The sequence below is a fragment of the Poecile atricapillus genome, chromosome 3 (genome assembly GCF_030490865.1).
Source record: "Poecile atricapillus isolate bPoeAtr1 chromosome 3, bPoeAtr1.hap1, whole genome shotgun sequence".
Taxonomy (NCBI): Eukaryota; Metazoa; Chordata; class Aves; order Passeriformes; family Paridae; genus Poecile; species Poecile atricapillus.
In genome coordinates, this window is record NC_081251.1 from 12,160,394 (window position 1) to 12,178,736 (window position 18,343).

At 41.4% G+C, this 18,343-nt stretch overlaps 1 protein-coding gene across 4 annotated transcripts in view; it reads left to right on the forward strand.

Moving 5' to 3' along the window:
• Positions 1–539: 539 nt before the first annotated feature.
• Positions 540–18,343, forward strand: part of CYRIA (CYFIP related Rac1 interactor A) — a 56,472-nt gene continuing 38,668 nt past the window's right edge. For 2 of the 4 annotated variants that reach the window (XM_058836219.1, XM_058836221.1), the window contains exons 1-3: positions 546–704; positions 16,276–16,326; positions 18,128–18,196. The gene's annotated coding sequence lies outside the window, so the exon portion shown is untranslated. Of the gene's footprint in view, positions 705–16,275; positions 16,327–18,127; positions 18,197–18,343 lie in introns of all 4 variants that reach the window. The other 2 variants (XM_058836220.1, XM_058836218.1) reach the window with 2 other exon arrangements.

Sequence of the window (18,343 nt, forward strand, 5' to 3'; positions counted from 1 at the left end):
CTGCACAGCCATTCTGGCGACTTTAACCTCATTTAACCCTCAGCACAGCAAGAGGAAGTACAAAGTATTTTCACGAGCTGTGAATGGGCTCAGATCTGGTTTTGACGTCTTGAGGAAGCGCTGCCTTCTGCAAAGCCAGAAATACAAAAAAATGTATGTGAAGTCCCGAGCTCCAGGGTATACACACAGACACCGTCCCGTCCCATCTCCCCCCACCCCAAAACAGAGGCCATCGGAGAGAGGGGGAATGGGGTCCCTGCGAACGGGGAGGGTTTGGGTCAGCGCCGATGTCCCCGGGCGGGGCGCAGCGCGGGTGACAGTCACACTCACCCCGGCCCTGATTCCTGAGCGGACAGCCCAGAGCCCCGACCCGCCGGCTGGGGAGCCGGGGGGTGCCCGCGTACGGTCTGCACGGGGAGGGGAACCCATTGCTATCCCCATCGCTATCCCCATCCCCATCGCTATCCCCATCCCCATCGGAGGGGGCCTCGCCCCGCGGCGGCGGGAGGCGGGTCCGGGGGAGCCGCGCCCGGGGCGGCCGCCGGCGGGAGCCGCACGCAGCCACCGCGGGGCGGGGCGGCTCTGCCAGCGTCGCGCTGGGCCGGGCGGGCTGGGCCGCGCTGCAGCGCCGGCGGCTGATTCGGAGGCAGCGGCGGGGGATGGACGAGGGTACCTGCGGCGGCCAGCGGCGACGGGCGGCCCAGGTAAGAGCGGGGAGGCACGGCGGGGCCGGGGGCTGCGCCAGATGGGGGCTGAGCCGCCTCTGCCGCTCCTTCTCTCGGCGCCCCCGCATCGCGGCGGGGCGGGGACGGCGCGCTGCAGCCCCGGAGTTTCCCCGCTCCCCTCGCCCTCTGAGCCTCCGCCGCCGCCTTTGTGCCCGCTCCCCGGCGCCGGGTCACCCTCCCCGCGGTACCCCTGCCCCTGGCGCCGGGGGCTGCGGGCGGGGGTCCCGGGGGGACACAGCCAACTGTTGCCTGGGAAGCGCCGGCCCCGGAGCGCTGCCGGCGGCCCCGCGGCCGTGAGCGCCGGGGGCGGGATTCGCCCCCAGCCCCGCTCGGTGAGGCACCGGCTGCGGTGGGAGCCCGAGCGGAGGCTCCCGATTGGCCTCGCCCAGCCGGGGAGACGCTTCCCCGGCCGCTGGGCTCTCGTGGGTGGAAGTCTCCGGGTTTTCGCTGCCGGCCGGTGGATGCCGGAGCCGCCGCGGCCGCAGGGACCGGCTGTGCCCGCGGCAGCGGAGCTCCGCGCTGGCCCGGGCTGCCGGTCAGACTGCGCGTCGCTGTGCCTGGCTGGACTGAGTGCCATGGCGGGGGAGGGGGGCAAAGGGAGATTAAGGTTCGAAGTTTAGTTATACCGAAAACTTTCTATTCCAGCTGCTGGTGATTGCTGGATGCGGGGTGCCATAAGCGTGGTGTTTCCAGAGGGATGTACCTAGACAGGAGATGAAAGACAGGCTCTGTAATGCCGCATTCATCTCGTTTAAATCTCTGTCCATGTTGTGAGGTGTTACAGCGAACAAATAGCTCGCTTGCATCTATTCTTCCTATTATTAGTTTTCTCCTAAATTAATTCCAAGACTGTTTAGGTTTATTTGTTTTTATCTGGGGTTTGTTTTGCTAAGGTCTCGGTAATACATTGTGCCACTGTGTAAAATCGAATGATCCGTAATTCACTGGCATCACAGCGAGGCTCTTAACTGCACAGGCTTTCAGTGCTGCTGCTAATAACTTGCCGAGGGTAGTGATGTGAGTTGATTTCCAGCCTGTTCCTGGTCTCTAATTGCCATACAGACCATCTTTATACTCTCTGTTTTTGTTACCAGTTCTAAAGTCAGTTTATACGTGTTTGGGGAAAGGGTAGGTTAAGGGGGACAGAGATGTCTTTGCTTCGCTTCTTCTGTTTTGACCATCTGCAAGGCCATAAGAAAAATTTAAATTATTTAGGCAGTGAACTCTTGGGGGGGAGATTTGGAATGAAATAGTGTCGTGACATGAGGTTTGTCTGCCTTGTGGGCAGATTTTCACATGCTCAGTACATCTCTACAAAAATACCCCAACACCTATTACACAGGGAAGAACTGAGCTGATACTTCCTTTTTCTCTGTTATGGTAACTTTCATATATCTGTAGCATGTAAGGAAGACTGTTACATCAGCAATGTACTTTTTTAAGTAATTAAAAAAATAAATGTTGTAATTGTTCATGTTTAAATCTCCTTTCTATTCTTCTGTAATAGCACCACTCCTCCTTCTCACCAGACACAAATTAAAAACTAATGGTAAAGTCCTACTATTTTCTATGGTAAATTTTTAAAACGTGATTTAATGACGCTAAATTACAGATTATGGGAACATTGTGAAAGTTTATAAAAAGCATAAAATAGCAACTAAGTATAAAATTCTAAGAATTTTATTCTTCAACTTAAACTGCTGTAGTATAGTTTAACTGCTGGTCTTTAAAGTTTCACTTGATGTAAACTATGGTAAGTATAAGCAAGGCATTCTGAGTTACTTGTATGGTTTCTCAAAGACTGCAGTATTTTACTGTACTCTGCTCTGTACTTTTTCAGTACCTTCCTGTGCTGCTTTTGCAGTGATGCTTTGTTTTTTCCCCCATGAACTTCTGCTCTTTATTAAAAACTGAAAATAAACAAACCACAAGTGATTGAAAAGACGGTGTATACCAATAATTAGAATAAAACCCCGTTGATTAAGTCAGAAAGGAAAAATGGTGATCATCTTGGGTACTATTGCAGTTACTGTCATCAGATGTCATTTTGCCATGACAGTGAGTCTATTAGTGAGTTTTACAGTGCTGAGAAGATAATTCATTGTTCGTGTGCTTAACTTGTCCTTATGACATCATTTTTAATGCTGTTTTGTCAGTCTGAAATATCTTGTCCTCAGCAGTATGGCAGCCTTACAAAAACATTGAGGATTTGCATGTGCAGTATGTTGCAGATTTCCACATTATGTGATATACAAAACGAGCTTAAATACTAGATGTTATTTAGATTAATATTAATTCCTGTATTTTAACAGAAATAATATTCTGTAGGTGTACAGATACTGTAAGTAAGACCTCTTTATCATATTTTATCTACTTCCAATGCCATTCTAATTAGAGTTTTTGGATAAACTGTAAAATATTTTTTTGTGGAATTATGGCATTCTTTAGCACTAAATGTATATTTCATGCAGTAGCACATGAACTTAATAATTTGATTTACTTTTTATACAAACCAGAAAAATGCTATTCTATATCCAAACCATGTATATCATCCAGACATCATTAAGTCTCCTGTTAAAATCCCTGGAGACAAACAGGGTATTTTACTGGGACCTATAATGTCAGTGGATAGGGGTGTATGGATGCTAACAATATGTTAATTTGAAGCAGCCAAACCTTTTAGTGTTTCCTCTCTACTGAATTCAGTATGTATTTGGATCCATTTCAATATTATCAATCATTCTTTTAGCAGTGCTTTCTACTCATGTTATCTAGGAATGCAAAACAGTAACACTAAATCAGAGAAAACAGTTTGAGAGGCATGAATTAAAATATTTAATATATGGGGCAGTTTGAGAGCTGTAAAAAATGCAGTCATAAATTTGAATTTTGTTGTTTAAATTAAAATTGTGATAGAAGCTGCTCTGCACTCGTGTGAATGGTGATGAGAGCAACCTGAATGATTTGAACTGTACAGGTCCTAATTGTTATGAAGTACTACGAATTTACCGTTCTTCTGCTTAGAGGAAATTCCAATTCCTGCTTCCAATTAAAATAAAAAATGCAGCTTATTTTCTATCTTTACATACAGCTCAATAAAAGTTCTTAATTTAAACTGGTAGCAGTAGTTGATTCTACAGAAAAAATAACAGTAGTAGGTATAAGACAAGAACGTTTCAGGACTGGTGTGACCCAGTGCAGCACTGACACAAGTGCTTGAAAGATTTTTATTTAGTATTGTGGGTTTAAAATGTTTAGAAATGATGCCAACATGAAGATACCAACCATGAGATTTAGTTAAACATCACTCAGCCTTACCTTAACTCAAGAATGGTTACTTTGGCATGCTAACAACTAAAATACTCTTGTCTAATTTATAAACTTGTCAATAGACTAGAAAACCAGCAATCTGGGGGACTTCTTTGTGCATATTGCTTTTTCTTTTTTTTCCCCCTCCTGTCCATGACAGTACTTCTGTAGTGCCTTTCATCATAGACAGGTTGGCAAATTTTAACAGCATGGTTTGGATGACCAGCAGTGCAAAAGGTGAAGCTAATGCATAAGTCCTAGTCTTATCTTAGGGTAAATCTGTGCAAGGAATTTATGATGCTTTTTAACATGTGAAACATTAATTTTGAAGGTTCCAGTAGCAGTGCAGCTTGTAGTGTTAAGTGTGCCTATCATAAGTGCTAGTCTGGTTTGGTTCAAGTCTTGGGTTAATAAATGTGATTCCTGAACATGTGTTCCTCAGGCCTGGTGAAGAGCATCCATAATACCCATTCAGCATAGGTGTTGTCATGTCTAGAATATGGCATGGAGCATACTGGAATCTTGAGTTTGATCCTATTTGTCTGTGATGATCTTGGGATGACAGAGTACAAGTTCACACGCTATAAAAACACTGTGGATGTGGTTTGGTGTTTTTAAGGGAATGTGTAGACTTAAACTGACATTTTAAATTAAAGTCATTATGTGCATGTGTATACACTCTCTGATACACATAGGTTTAACTTAAAATTTAAATAGTTGTTAGAAGCTTTCTTATATATAATTTATGGGATTTGGGGAGGGGGGGAATTCTTCTCTCTGCTGTATTACTTCCTGAATTCATAAATTATTTGAGTGGCCTATTTTACAATTAGATATCTCAAAGCTGAGGTTGATGGTCTAAAATCCATGTCTGAAAGCACACTTTTCTACGTTTCTTACTGTGAAGAAAAAGAGCTTCTGTTCTGTGCCCGTCCATAGCTGTTACCACTGAGACTGTTCTGGAGAGTGGAGTCTCTCTCCTGCCTAACTACCTTCAGCATCCAGAGATGGGAAAGTTCCCTCAGGATTAGAAAAGCTTGTTTTGCTAAGAAATAAGTGTAAGCTATTTACTCAAACTTGAGTAGAAGCATTTGCAATGATGTTAATCTCTCTTCTCTTCATGTTTTATGGTGCAGTAGTTGCATCCAGTATTCATTGTGACACTTTATTCTCTGTCCTTTTCAGCTTTAAGTACCTTGAGCTCACATCACCCTCTTCCCAAGAGAGTGAAACATGCAGTGTCATAAGCTGTCCTTTATTTCACCTGCAACCTTTAGAAAAAAACAAAACAGTATTTAGGCCAGAGGCCTAGACTCTTGCCCTGTGATTAAGGCATTCAGGTGAGGGAAATCTGGTTTCTATAAGTGTTTCATTCATTCATACAGTAAATATTTTTCCATTTCATAACTTATGCAGGAATAGTCTTAGGACAGACAGTAGCCTGTGGTTTAGGGCACTACCCTGGTGTGCAGAGATGTGGTTGGGAGGCAGTCTCTCAACCTGAAAAGAGCCTACCACCCACTTCTACTTCCTCTGAGGTTGCTTTCCTGATGCTTTTTAATAGCTCAGTGGTGCTTGAGGGCATGCTCCTGCCCTCTCATCCGAAACTTCAAAATTGCATGACGCCTTTCCTCGGGAGCTTGTGAAAGGAATGACTTTGTATCCTGCTTCTAGAGAGGCCTGAGGGTTTTACAACCCTTTTTAATAACATAGGTACCTCTTGAGCTTCCAGGAATAGGTGACATTAGTTTAAGGTACTTAAACTCACAACTTTCTTACCTATTAGGTTAGGTGGCTTCCTGCTTGCTATCACAGTTATCCTGCTTTCCCTTATATACCCAAATTTGTTGCAGCCATGCTCAAAATTCTCCTGTGAGTCCAGTTTGAGTTTCTAAACTTATATGGCTTAGTAAATCTAAGAGTATAGATTTTGAAGGGATGAAGCCAGACTTTGACAAGACAGGACTTCTGGAGAAAGTCTTCCTTTTGGGTTTAGGGTGCAGTTTGAGTCTGGTGTGATTCAGTAGTCCAGTGTAAATGTTTTGTCCTGGATGAGATGCTTTGCAGTGACTGTTGCATCTACACTTGGTGAGGAGGCCAGAAGACCCATGTCCTGCATAGACCCATGTCCTGAAGTCCCTACTGGGGTGTTTCAAAACAGCTCAGTATTATTTGCCTCTGCAACTGAACTGAGCCCAGTTGTGTCCTAAGACTATTGTTGCCTAAGCTGTATGTGGTTATTCTGAGAAGTGGGAAGAAAGAGTTGTTCTCATGTTTTTCAAAGATATTTCAAAGCAAACCTGCTTTCTGTTTTATTTTTTGTGAGTGTATTTAATACCTTGCTTGATCATTATAATTTTCATTTTGCAGCTGCCCCAGATAAAATCTGGAAGGTTAGCTTGAGTTAATGGCTTTCTGAGAGGAGGGGAAAAAGTTCATCTTCTGGTTTCTCTTGTGCATGTTAATAATGGTGTGGAGCTGTGGGGCAAAAATTCATTACTGTATTTAGCTGGTATCAAAATGCTGAGTGATGGTGCCACTTGCAGAACACAATTGGTTTTGGAGAAGAAAGAAAATTCTCTCTGATAATTGATCTTTATGATTCTAACTCCAGTAAATTGATTCCAGAATTGTATTTAAATAGCCTCCATGGGAGATATACATAGTATGTATGTACAATACAGTAGTATTTATTTGGTATGGGTGATCTGTTGGTCCTAATTTTTCAGAGGGGATTGCTATAATACTGTGCAATCTGGGGAGGGAAGCAATGGCAAGGGGAAAATTCTGTAACATTTCTCAGAGTTGTTGGGATCTGTTTAACTTTGAGAAGACTAGATTGTTAAATTTATTATGTTTTATTTCCAGGAACGTTCTAATTTTGTCTCAGTTGTACTTTGTCCCACCCACATACACACAGTCTGACTCCCTGTACTGTATTGCTCTGTAATTGCAGTATTTTGCTTCAAGGATCATCTGTAGGCAGTTGGCGACTTCTTCAAGTGCAGATTTCTTGATGGATGTTGGCATCTTTAGAAGCTTCTGGAAATAAGTCTGTAATCCTCTCCCTAATAATTGATGGTGGCAGAGGAAATGGGTTCTGATATTTTGTGACTTTTTGTTTTTTGTAGTTTTCCCTATTTTTTTATTATTAAAGCATAAAAGCCCTGTAGGACTGGCTGGAACGCTTCCCTCACGCTCTCACAAGGCTGTGCTGCAGCAGGGCTCTGTAATAACAATTACTGCGGGGATGGTTTTGTGGTTCCAGATTGAGATCGTGATGGGGGCGCAGGAAAACGAGTCTCCCTCAAAATGTGTTTTATGCTCTGAACACATTAGAGATTGTGCTATTATAGTGCAACACTTAATTCTTTGGGATTTATGTTTTTAGTTAGTGAAGGAATTAAAAAATCCACTTGGAATTTTTTATCAACGTCTCTTATATTCAACAGGAAAACAGAAAATGTTTCCTGATCTTGAAGTATTTTGGGACTGTGTTGCCTGTAGAACTGATTTGTATTTCTATAGTTAGATAGTCTTACTGCTTTTATTTATTTTATTTTTTCCCCAAAAGACAAGGACAGAGTAAACATATTGGAGGTGCTAGATGTATGGGTAATATGTTTGTCTGGTTTTATACTGTGAGATGGAAAATTATTGGGCTCTGACTGCTTATGTCTTTGTTTTACAGAGGTTTTGATTCATTAAGGCACAGACAGTATCATGTTGTCCTTTACTGAACCAAAAGTAAAACTGCCAAAAAAAATCCCCTTTTGTTCTGCTGCTGAGGAACACTGTGGGCTGCCAAATCCTGACAGTCTGAGTCACCACAATTGTAATAAAGTGTTTGTACTTTGGCGGTTGCTGTTATTCAGTGTCTTCTAATTTATTCATTAGGCAAAGGGACACCTACAGATTTAAAATACTACTTTTTAAAGAGATAGTCCATGTTTTTAAAGAAATAACATTGGTCAATAGAGAATTAAATACACTGTACTAAAACTTCAGAGCTTCTAAGGAGTAAATAGTTAATCTTTAACAATAAGAAATATACTTATATACCTATATTTAAGAAATTCCATGTTTCATTCAAAAGCAATGCCAGACTTCAAAAAAATGATGGGATTATTTTAAACTCTGTACTGAATTCTGGTGTTTTAGCTATCTGATCTGGCCTGATAATGATCTGATAACCAGGGAGACTGCTTCCTTCCTAAAAAAAAAAACAACAAAAAAAAGTTTTAAGGATAGGGCCTCTGACCCTGGAAATGCTTATCTACATTTTAGCTTTGAAGTGTGGACTGTGACCCAGCAAGCTTAGCTCATGTAATTGAATTCAGTTGTTTTCAGCATCACTTCCAAACAAAGTAGTCAAGTTCTAGTAGTGAAATGAAGTTGTAACAGGCGAGTAAAACTCAGACTGAGCGCACACAAGGAGCTGGAGGAAAGCAGGGTGGCTCTGCCTCAGTGGTACAACCCGTAAGGCTGACAGGTGTGTCCCACACTCACAGCAGGTGTTCTGCCTGTGGCCATGTGTGCACTGTGGTTCTCTGGCTGATGGATCTTGCTGCCTGTGCTTGGGTGGGAGATGGGAGTACTTACAAGTTCTTGGTGCAATCACCTGTGCATGGAGAGGAGGTGGGTTTATTTATAATTTCATATAATTCTTTATAATTTCTCAATACTGTAGCTGTTTATGAATGTGAGTCCTAATATTGTCTAGTATCAGTTATTGAGGCAGAAACAATAATTCCTTTCTTTTGAAGGATAAAATAACAATAAGGCTTTTATTCTTGATACATAGGGAATTTTGTGTGTCATTTACCTTTCCCTAGCATTGAGCTAATGAAATTTACACAGATCTCTCTCAAAAAAAAAGTGCCAGATTTGCTAAACTGGATTATTAATAGCTTTCCCCAATTCCATCTTGTAGAGCTGTCGATGAAAAGGACTGAGGTGGGTGTGGCTGGTAGGCACTGGGACAGTGTGGAACACATGGAAATTCTTGCAGCAGATAGTAGTATATTTTAATTAGTGCTCAGTGTCATACTATCACTACAGCTGTTGCCCAAAGAAGAGGTTTGCCTGCTATTGACAGGACATTCACACAAAGGAAGGAGATGGTAGATAAGCAAATGCAAATATATTACATGCCTTCTATCCTTTGGTTTTTAATACATGCTGTGGTGACGAGTTCAGCGTGAAACAGTCAGTGACATGTAATTATATATGCATTAAGTGGAAGCTGATTCAGAGTGTCCCTCTCTGGGAGTATCTATCCATAATGCACTGAGGTGGGGATGCGAGAGGAGCAGCAAAGCTCTGAGCTGCTTAATTCATGTGGCACTGCAGTCCCGCTCGGCTGCTGACTTCCTTTCTCCTTTTTTTTTTCCCATAAAAGGAGAAAAGTGCTGCCATATGACTCGCTTCAGAGAGAATCACAAGATGAGGTTGGGGCCGGAGGGAGGGGGCCGCGGGGGGGAAGTTATTCAGGTAGCTGTGTTTCTTCTACATGATGCAAAACATTCTGCTTTCTGTGTTTAATGTGGTATAGTGTTTCCTCCAACTGACATTGCAATCAAACATTTCATTCTTATAATAACTTCTTTTTTCTTTTTTCTTTTTTTTTTTTGCTTTCTGCATGGATGAGAGATTCTGAAGGGAAGGGATATTAATGAGTTTGGAAGGAGATAACTTCAATTCTTAGGGATCAGGCTGTCCTCCAAACCTGCAGACACTTTCCTGCTGGTTGTTAAGGAATGACTGTATGTGGTATTCTCCTATCTTGTGCCAGTGACTGTAGGTAGGCATGCCTGAATTCATTGCCTAATTTTGCACTGTTAAAAAGCTTCATCTCCAGTTTTTCCAGAAAGCAGACTAATTGGGTGATTCTCTGAAGATTTGCTCAGAGATCAAATCCGGACAACTCCATGCTTTTTCACAAAGTCCTTGAGCTCTCTTACTCTGCAGTCTCACAGTGACTCTCTTTTAAAATAAAGCAAGAGTTGTCTGACTTCCTTTGACATATTCTGACAAAAAGCACAGCCCTCCCACTGAGGAGGGTCACAATTTCTCCACAGAGCAAAGGCAATTAGCAGCTCTAAATGAGTTCCACCCACTTTCTGGCTTGGATTACTGGATGGTGTTTGATGGACTCCTGATTCTGCATCAGAGTGCACAGCAAGCACCAGGATGGTCAACTCCAACCATGCTGCCAGCTAAAGTCCTGTGTGTGTGTGTGTTCAAAGCCATCTCTGAGTTGATGATTCACAGTATTGATCAGCTTGGGTTTAGTCAGCCTTGTGTGTTCCCTTTATTTATTGATGCTGTGAAGCCATTTGGCACGGGGGCATACAAATCAGCTATCTCTCTTCTTGCTCAGTCCAACACAAGAAGTTTTAGAAATCACAGCAAAATGGATGTGTCTGTGCAAACCAGACTTGCTTCTTTAAGAACTACGAAAAATGGAAGTCTTTGACCCAAACATTTACTGTCATGTGGAATGAAGTGTTTTGTCAAGGAGTCCAAAGGGAGCTGGAGAAAATTAAGGTCTTTGTAACGAACAGTCATCTCCTACATTTCCCAGCATCACCCTTTTCTAGTGTCACTGTAGGTATCCTGGGAACAGAGCAAAAGGACCATACTAATTATGGATCTAAAGTAGGTTTGGTTTTTTTTTTTTCTAGCTGTTGGTTTTTTTTACAGCAGAACTAGGATGTAGGCCAAGATCTGTGAAAAACAGATGTCTGTCTCATGCCTGCAGTGTTATCATCACTGGGATTTAATAAATTTGTTACTTCACATATGTGGGTGGGTTTTTATTGTGTTGTAGACAATTTTATTGTGTTTTTTTACTTGAAATATCTGACAGTTTTATGGTTTATTGGCGTGATGGTCTTTATGTTGAGATATATTTGTCATCTTTTCATCTCTTTGGAAGACTGAAATTGTACCTTGAATTGTACTGAAAAGCACTACAATTAAAGTATTCATGGGTAAATCAGAGTGTGGGAGTTCATCTGGGACTTTTAGGTTGGAGCAGATGGTTATTAGGAGATTATTAGGTGGACTCACTGGACCAGATTGGCAGCTGGTATTGCGACAGTTGTAAATGGGTGCTCAAGCTTTTACAGAGTAATAAGCAGTTTTGTCAATACTGAGGTGGGTTGACCCTGATTGGATGGCAGGTACCCACCTAAGCTGCTCTGTCACTGCCCTCCTCAGCAGAACAGAAAACATTATGAAAAGCTTGTGGTTTGAGATAAAGGCAAAGAAGGATCCCTCACCAGTGACTGTCATGGGCAAAACAGACTCCACTTGGGGAAATTAGTTTAATTTATTACCAATCATATCAGAGTAGAATAATGAGAAATAAACCCAAATCTTAAAATACCTTCTCCCCACCCCACTCTTCTTCCTTTGCTCAGCTTCACTGTCAAATTCTCTACTTCTTTCCCTCAAACAATGCAGAGGGACAGAGTAGAAGTTGCAGTTAGTTCAGCCCACCTCTGCCACTCTTTCCTCCTCACATTCTTCCTCTTCTCCACCATGGGGTCCTTCCCACAGAAGACAGTTCTTCATAAACATTTCTAATGTGAGTCCTTCCCATAGGCTGCAGTTTTTCATGAGGTGCTCCAATGTGGATCCCTGCCATGGATGCAGTTCCTCAGGAACAGGTTGTTCCAGTGTGGGTCCCCCATGGGGTCACAAGTGCTGCCAGCACAAACCTGCTCCAGTGTGGCTCCTCTCTCCCTAGGCCACAGGTCCTCCAGGAGCCTGTTCCAGGTTTGGCTTCCCACAGGGTCATAGCCCCCTTCAGGCACCCACCAGCTCCACTGTGGGTCCTCCATGGGCTGCAGGAGGATCTCTGCTCCCCCATGGTCCTCCATGGGCTGCAAGAGGATCTCTGCTCCCCCATGGTCCTCCATGGGCTGCAAGAGGATCTCTGCTCCCCCATGGTCCTCCATGGGCTGCAGGAGGATCTCTGCTCCCCCATGGTCCTCCATGGGCTGCAGGAGGATCTCTGCTCCCCCATGGTCCTCCATGGGCTGCAGGAGGATCTCTGCTCCCCCATGGTCCTCCATGGGCTGCAGGGGCACAGCTGCCTCACCATGGGCTGCACCAGGGCTGCAGGGGAATCTCTGCCTGAAGCCCCTCCTGCCCCTCCCTCTGCACTGACCCGGGCTCTGCAGGCTTGTTGCTCTCATGTGCTCACTTTCTCTTTGTCTGCTCTTCTGCAGCAGTTTATTTCCTCCTTCTTAACTCAGTTGTCCCAGAGGTGCTGCCACCATCACTGATGGGGTCAGCCTTGGCCAGTGGCAAGTTGTATTATCCCATCCTGTTCCCCATCACTGCCCTCCCCACTACCAAAGCCTTGCCACAGAAACCTAATACACAGTACTGTTGCACTTAAGCCTCCAAGGTCAGGAGTTGGCACTGAAGATGATGATCTGTAGGTCAGCAGTTGTGAAAGGGTTGTATGTTCTTGTGAAAGAACATCTGAAAAGTAAGACTTTTCAGTCCCCTATGACACTGTATAATCATATCTGTACAAAGTTTTACACACAGTAATTCTTGACAAGTACAGTATTTACATCTGTATTTGCACCATGGTAGTTGTGTTTTCCTTTGGAAAGTTTTATGTGCCTCTCTTGTCTTTGCAATCACTTCTTGCTTCTGTTCCTTTTTGTGCAAATCAAGGGTAAATGTTCTCAATTCAGGTTTGCATTAATTTTTTTTAAAGTAATCAATTTGGGATTTCTGACTTAGATAAAAAAAAAATTTGTGAAGGCATATGTAACTTTGTGAATTTATGAAAGTAAACCTACAGATTTGTTCCTAAAATGCAGGATCTTGTAAGATAGATTTCTTCCTTGCTTCCTTGCCCATCACTCTTATGTGGGTGAAGTTTGGAGAAGCACAATCTCAGCTGTGCATTGGAATGCATTTGATAGAGCTATGCCCACTTTATACCAGCTGACAATCAGGGCTCATGTTCTACTGGCAGCAGTCCAGACTTGCCAAAATTAAGAAATCAGTTGCTCATGTTCAGTCCATCTGAATACATTAAAAAGCTCCAAAACCTAGCGGGTGCAAATTTTCACACGTGCTGCATATGATACTTGTGGAAACACAAATGCTCCGATATTGAATGATTATGTCATTCTGTTCCCCTGATTTGAAAGCAACAATGACCTAGGCAATGGTGACCTGTTAATTCTGAAATACATTTGGCTGGTTATGGAATTAACTTCTAAAAATGATGTTCTCCAGAAGCAACTGGGTAGTGTATTTGTGATGCCTGTTCATAGTAGGAACTAAATAAGGAGTAGGTATGGCATGCGACTCTACTGTTACATTTTTAGTCCTGCTCATGACACAGTTTTGTTCTATGCCAGCTAACATTCTCCCAGATAATGCCCAAGCATAGTTCTGGGGTTAGGAGAGATGATGGACTGTTTCCAAAAGGCTGTTTGGATCTGGCTGGACTGTATGGAGGAATAGGATTTTAGTTGTCCAGCTACAAGCTGTAACATTTTCTGGTTCCAAGCCCAGGACATGGCTGTGCGCCCTGGTCTATTTTATTTTCTGACATACATGTGGCCACAGATCCTGCTTTCCAGGAAGCTGGGATTCAGCAGCTTCTTTGGGAAGGCAAGGGCAGCATTGTCATTGTGTGCTTAGGAAGGTTCAAGAAAAATTCTTCCAAGCCTGGAAGTGAGAAGCTGTCTGGAAAGCAGGAAAAATGAGCCAGAGCAACTTAAAATCATGGAATAATTTAGTTTCATATTTTGTTTATAAGACAGGCCCCAGAGAATATACAACTATAATCAGCCATTTTGAAAACACTTGTTAAAAGAAAAAAAAAGGAAAAAAGAATATATTTGAAGAATTATGGCCTGGCATTTTAAATCAAAATTAATAAAGTGAATGTTAAGCAGATGGCATCTACAATGTCCTCAACCAAAGGATGTATATCCTGGCAGAGTAAAATTTATTCTTCCCCTAAGCTTTGCTTTCTGTTAGCTAAAGGAGCAGTGCTAGTGCAAACCTGAGTTGGCATGATCCTTAGCTTTTCCCTGGGGAATCCTTGTCTTAAGCAGATGTCTCAGCTCTCTTCTAATTGTCTATTTGCCTCCTGTCTAGGCAGCGCAAGTCTAACCTTATATTTAGCAAAAACTGTAGGGTGTGAAGTTTTGTGTGTGGGTGTTTTTTTTCCTTTAAGTAGTGTTAAAGCTATTAGCATCCTAATGACTTAACAGTGTCTGGTCAAACAGATAACTCAGGGGTTGACTCTAGTCCATGGAGCACAGCCATCTGTTTCACCACCTCGCTTCTACAGGACATGAGGAATAGCTGTGGCATGGCATAGGCTTCTTGGTGACCTTGTCATGTGCTTCTGCACCTGGAACTGGTCCAGCGAGCAGAAACTGAGCTCCCAGTCCCCACACGGGCAGTGCCATTCCTGGGCTGGGGATTCCTGGTGCAGTTTGTGCTTTGGGGGTTGTGTGGAGAGAGAACCAAAGCTCAGGTCAGGATGCTCTAAGGATGAGCTGCCCTGAATTACCTGTCTTGCCATTGACATCTCTCACATTTTTCTGCATAAAATTTAAATAGTACCAGCTTGGTAGCAGAGGTTTTAATGAGTCTGTGCTTTTTCAGTTTATACATTGATAAGTGTGTTCAGCTGCTGCTCCTTTTTTGTTTTTGTATTTTAAATAATAATAAAATTCATTACTTCATTTTGGAACTTGTACTTTCTACTTCTTAAGTAAAGGACTTCTAAAACATGAAATAATGTTGTAGTTGCATAGTTAGGATAGAGAGTTTGTCCTCTGGCACACACTTCATCTCATTTAGCTCTTCTCTTTTGCATTTGAACATGATGTAGTCCATTCTGTAATGCAGCTTCACTGAACTCCTTATTTCCAAATAGAATTAATTTAATCTCTGCTATTTATGCTTTGTTTAATACTGATCATACAGCCTTAATTATTTCTTACACAGCAGGAAACTTTGAAAATAGCAGCTGTGTTTTTCCTTAAGTCATAGTGGTTGTGAACTACGACTGCTCAAATCCCTGGCTGGGTAATAAGCTTTACTCCCAGCAGGTCTCCCAGACTGCTACGCTAAGGGAACCAAACTGACTCCCGTGTTTCATTGTATTAATGCATTTTACTGGAGATAAATTGACTTGCCGGAGAATCCCAAAATAGTAAAAGAGAATTTTCTCTTCTGCGTCATGTGATGGTTTGCCTCCTTGTTAATATCCCTCTCTTAGAGCAGCATTAAAGTTTTTATTAAAGTTTCCAGAGTGTCTTATTTATTTCAGTCTATTTTTATGAGGCTGGTGTTTAAGAAATGTTCACTTTCCTTTCTTTCTGACTTGCAAATTCTCACAAGAGCAAGAGCGGTTGCTCATAAATGTTTCTTCACCCTGTGGTTAAGTCAGACTGTTGTAAGAAATATCTTGATACTTGTTAATTTTCTGAGCTCCTTAAGCTGTTGTTCCTCTTCATTTCCCTCAGCTTTCCTATGGAAAACTGTGACTCCAATCTTGGTATGTTTATCTCCACTTCTAAAGGAATATTTTAAAGATGCCAAACTGGAAACTAAACTTTTCAGAGTAATTTATCCTCCTTCCCGCCCATGGCATTGGCTTTCCCACTCAATGGCATATCTCAGTCCAAATGTGATACCTCAGTGAACTTGCATTGCAGCCCATTCCATGCAGTTATTGCTTACAGACAATAAATGCTTTCTGGCATCTGTTTGTAGTCTTTGTTTTAATGCCCATTTCATACCTGCTAATCACATTAAACCTGCAAGTTACACTGACATTATTTTCACATCCCATTTGATTTTGTGTTTCATTTTGTTTTAAACTGAACAAAATTTAGATATGAGGTAATATTTTAAAATATTTTAAAAATATTAAAAAGCAGACTTCCAGAATGTTGTGTGTATTTGATTAAAAACCTAATTCAATCTTTAAGTTACTACTTAAGTTGTGCTGAGGGATGGCTTTTCTCTCTAAGTTGCAATGGTTTTGTAATTGTAATTGACCTTTGGCTCTGGGAGTAATGCACAGTGGAAGACTCCTTGCAGAATACTCTTTGCTTTTGGGAAAAGACAAGTTATTCTCTACTGAAGGTATTTAAGTAATTTTTCTGACTTTTACTCGTTAATTAAAACAGTTTCATTAATAACAATCTTTTTAAATAAATTTTAAAACCCACAGATTGCAGCCTCTGTTTAAGTATTGGGAAGGCTCTGGATCTTCTTCAACAAGGTAAGAGTCAACTCTAGTACTTTCAGACTTGCACAGAGCAGCTGTGGAGCAAATTTGAATATCATCAGTGATAAATGAGCACTCAGCCCCCATTGAATACCATCCTTTAAGCAGTTTTACTGTTGCACCTCACTGACACTTTCAGACTTCTATCTGGGCATAATATTCTCGCCTTGAGGTTTTTATTTGTTTGCTTTTCTTATTATAGTACAACAATTGAGAATTCTTCTTCCCATGTACTTTTTTTCATTTACTCCACTGTTTGTTTTGAGTCATTTCACTGTTATTGTTCTGGTCTGTCTAAACCCTTGAGACAGAATTGGCTTAGGCAGAGAGCATGATTTGTTCACATCCCTTTTGAAGTCCTGGTTCTGCGATTTTTATGGGTCTTCTACTGCCATTTTTTTCCCCAAATCTTGACCGAGTTCCCATCAAACTGTCTGAAATATAAGTTGCAAATAATGTGCATTGCTTCATAGCTGGAGAGAATTTGCAGCCAGCAGCAAAATAAAGCAATGTTAAAAAAAAAAAAAAAAGTTTTTCCCCTGGAGAAAGGGAGTTCCCTGACTTGACCAGCTGCTAATTGGTACAAAGATTTGTTTGCACAGAGGAGCTTTCCTAATTAGTTCCCTGTGTGGGTGTTCTACTTGGGAAATTAGTGTTACATTTTGATATAATTTAATCTGCCTTTATAATGAATTGTTACAATTTGCAGTAAGGAACGTATTTTTAGGGGAAAAAAAAACCAATCTGCACTGCACCACACCAGTTTCAGGAGATAATTTCACTTTAGGCAGCAATCAAGGTTCCTTTTTTGAAGTTAAATTAATAAAAGTTCGTAATTAGATTAAAGCCAGTTTTTAGTCACATGTTTAGAAATATAGCTGCAGAAACACAACCATGTGTTTTTCAAAGCCAAAACTTAATTAAGCTTCATTAAGCTGATTTATGAACAGGATGGCTTGACCTCTGAGGTTGTGAGGATAGTGAAACTGAATATTTGGGAAAAGTGTTCGTGGAGTTTTATTAGCATTATTGAGGTTGTGTTTAAAGTCGAAGTTCACTTCCAAGCTTTTCTGTAGTTCCTTGGTTCTCCTTGTTACCTTCACCTTAATTCTGGGAGCAAGCTTGCATCTGTCTTATTTTTTTTAGAGAGTTGAAAAAGTACCATTAAAATACCTGTCCATATAGAACCTTATGAAGGACTTGGTTCCCTTGTTTTTCTAGTGGCCTCTCATGCCCCCAACACTTAGAAAATGAAATAATCACTATTGGGCATTTAAATTGCATTCTTTATTTCAGTGGTTTCAGAAGATTGGAAAATCAATTTCTGAACTTAGAACTGCATTAACTGGACTTTTTCAGTATAAATACTGTTTTAAATAAATATACCCTTTATACTAAATTGCTAAATGTTTTGGAAATGTATTCCCATTTCCATGATTTCATTATTGTATCTTTTAATTCTTAATATAATGCATACCATTGCCAGTGCACATTATTTTCCTTTGGCTGTACCAGTTTTGGCAACAGCTCATTTTAAAATCCAACTTAAATTGAATCTATTCAGCAGAACTATATGGGATAAAATTTAGTTTGAATACCTGATCATTTCAACCCAGCTGCATTTTTTAATGGTATTGCTACAAAAATTTTTGGATGTTACAAATTTCACTTTGAATAGAATAACTTCCATTTCTCCTGGACATTTCTTTTTTAAACTAGAAAGTTTCATTGCAAAATTGAGGTAGGACAGACCAAAGCTGATCCCAAGTATAATCTTGAATGTTTTTCATGACAGACAGACGTTGAATGTTTAGCATCACCTCTTTGGATTTTTGAATGTGAATTGGAGCCACTTTATTTCTAGGTAAGACATAACTGTGTGTTTGTGTTAAGTACCCTCTTCCTCTTATATGTGAATTATGAGAAAGCTAAAGAGTGCAATATGCTGGACTGTGCTTTGTGCAGTGTTTATGTATTTGTTGAGTGAGTCCAATGTTATTTGAGGTTTTAA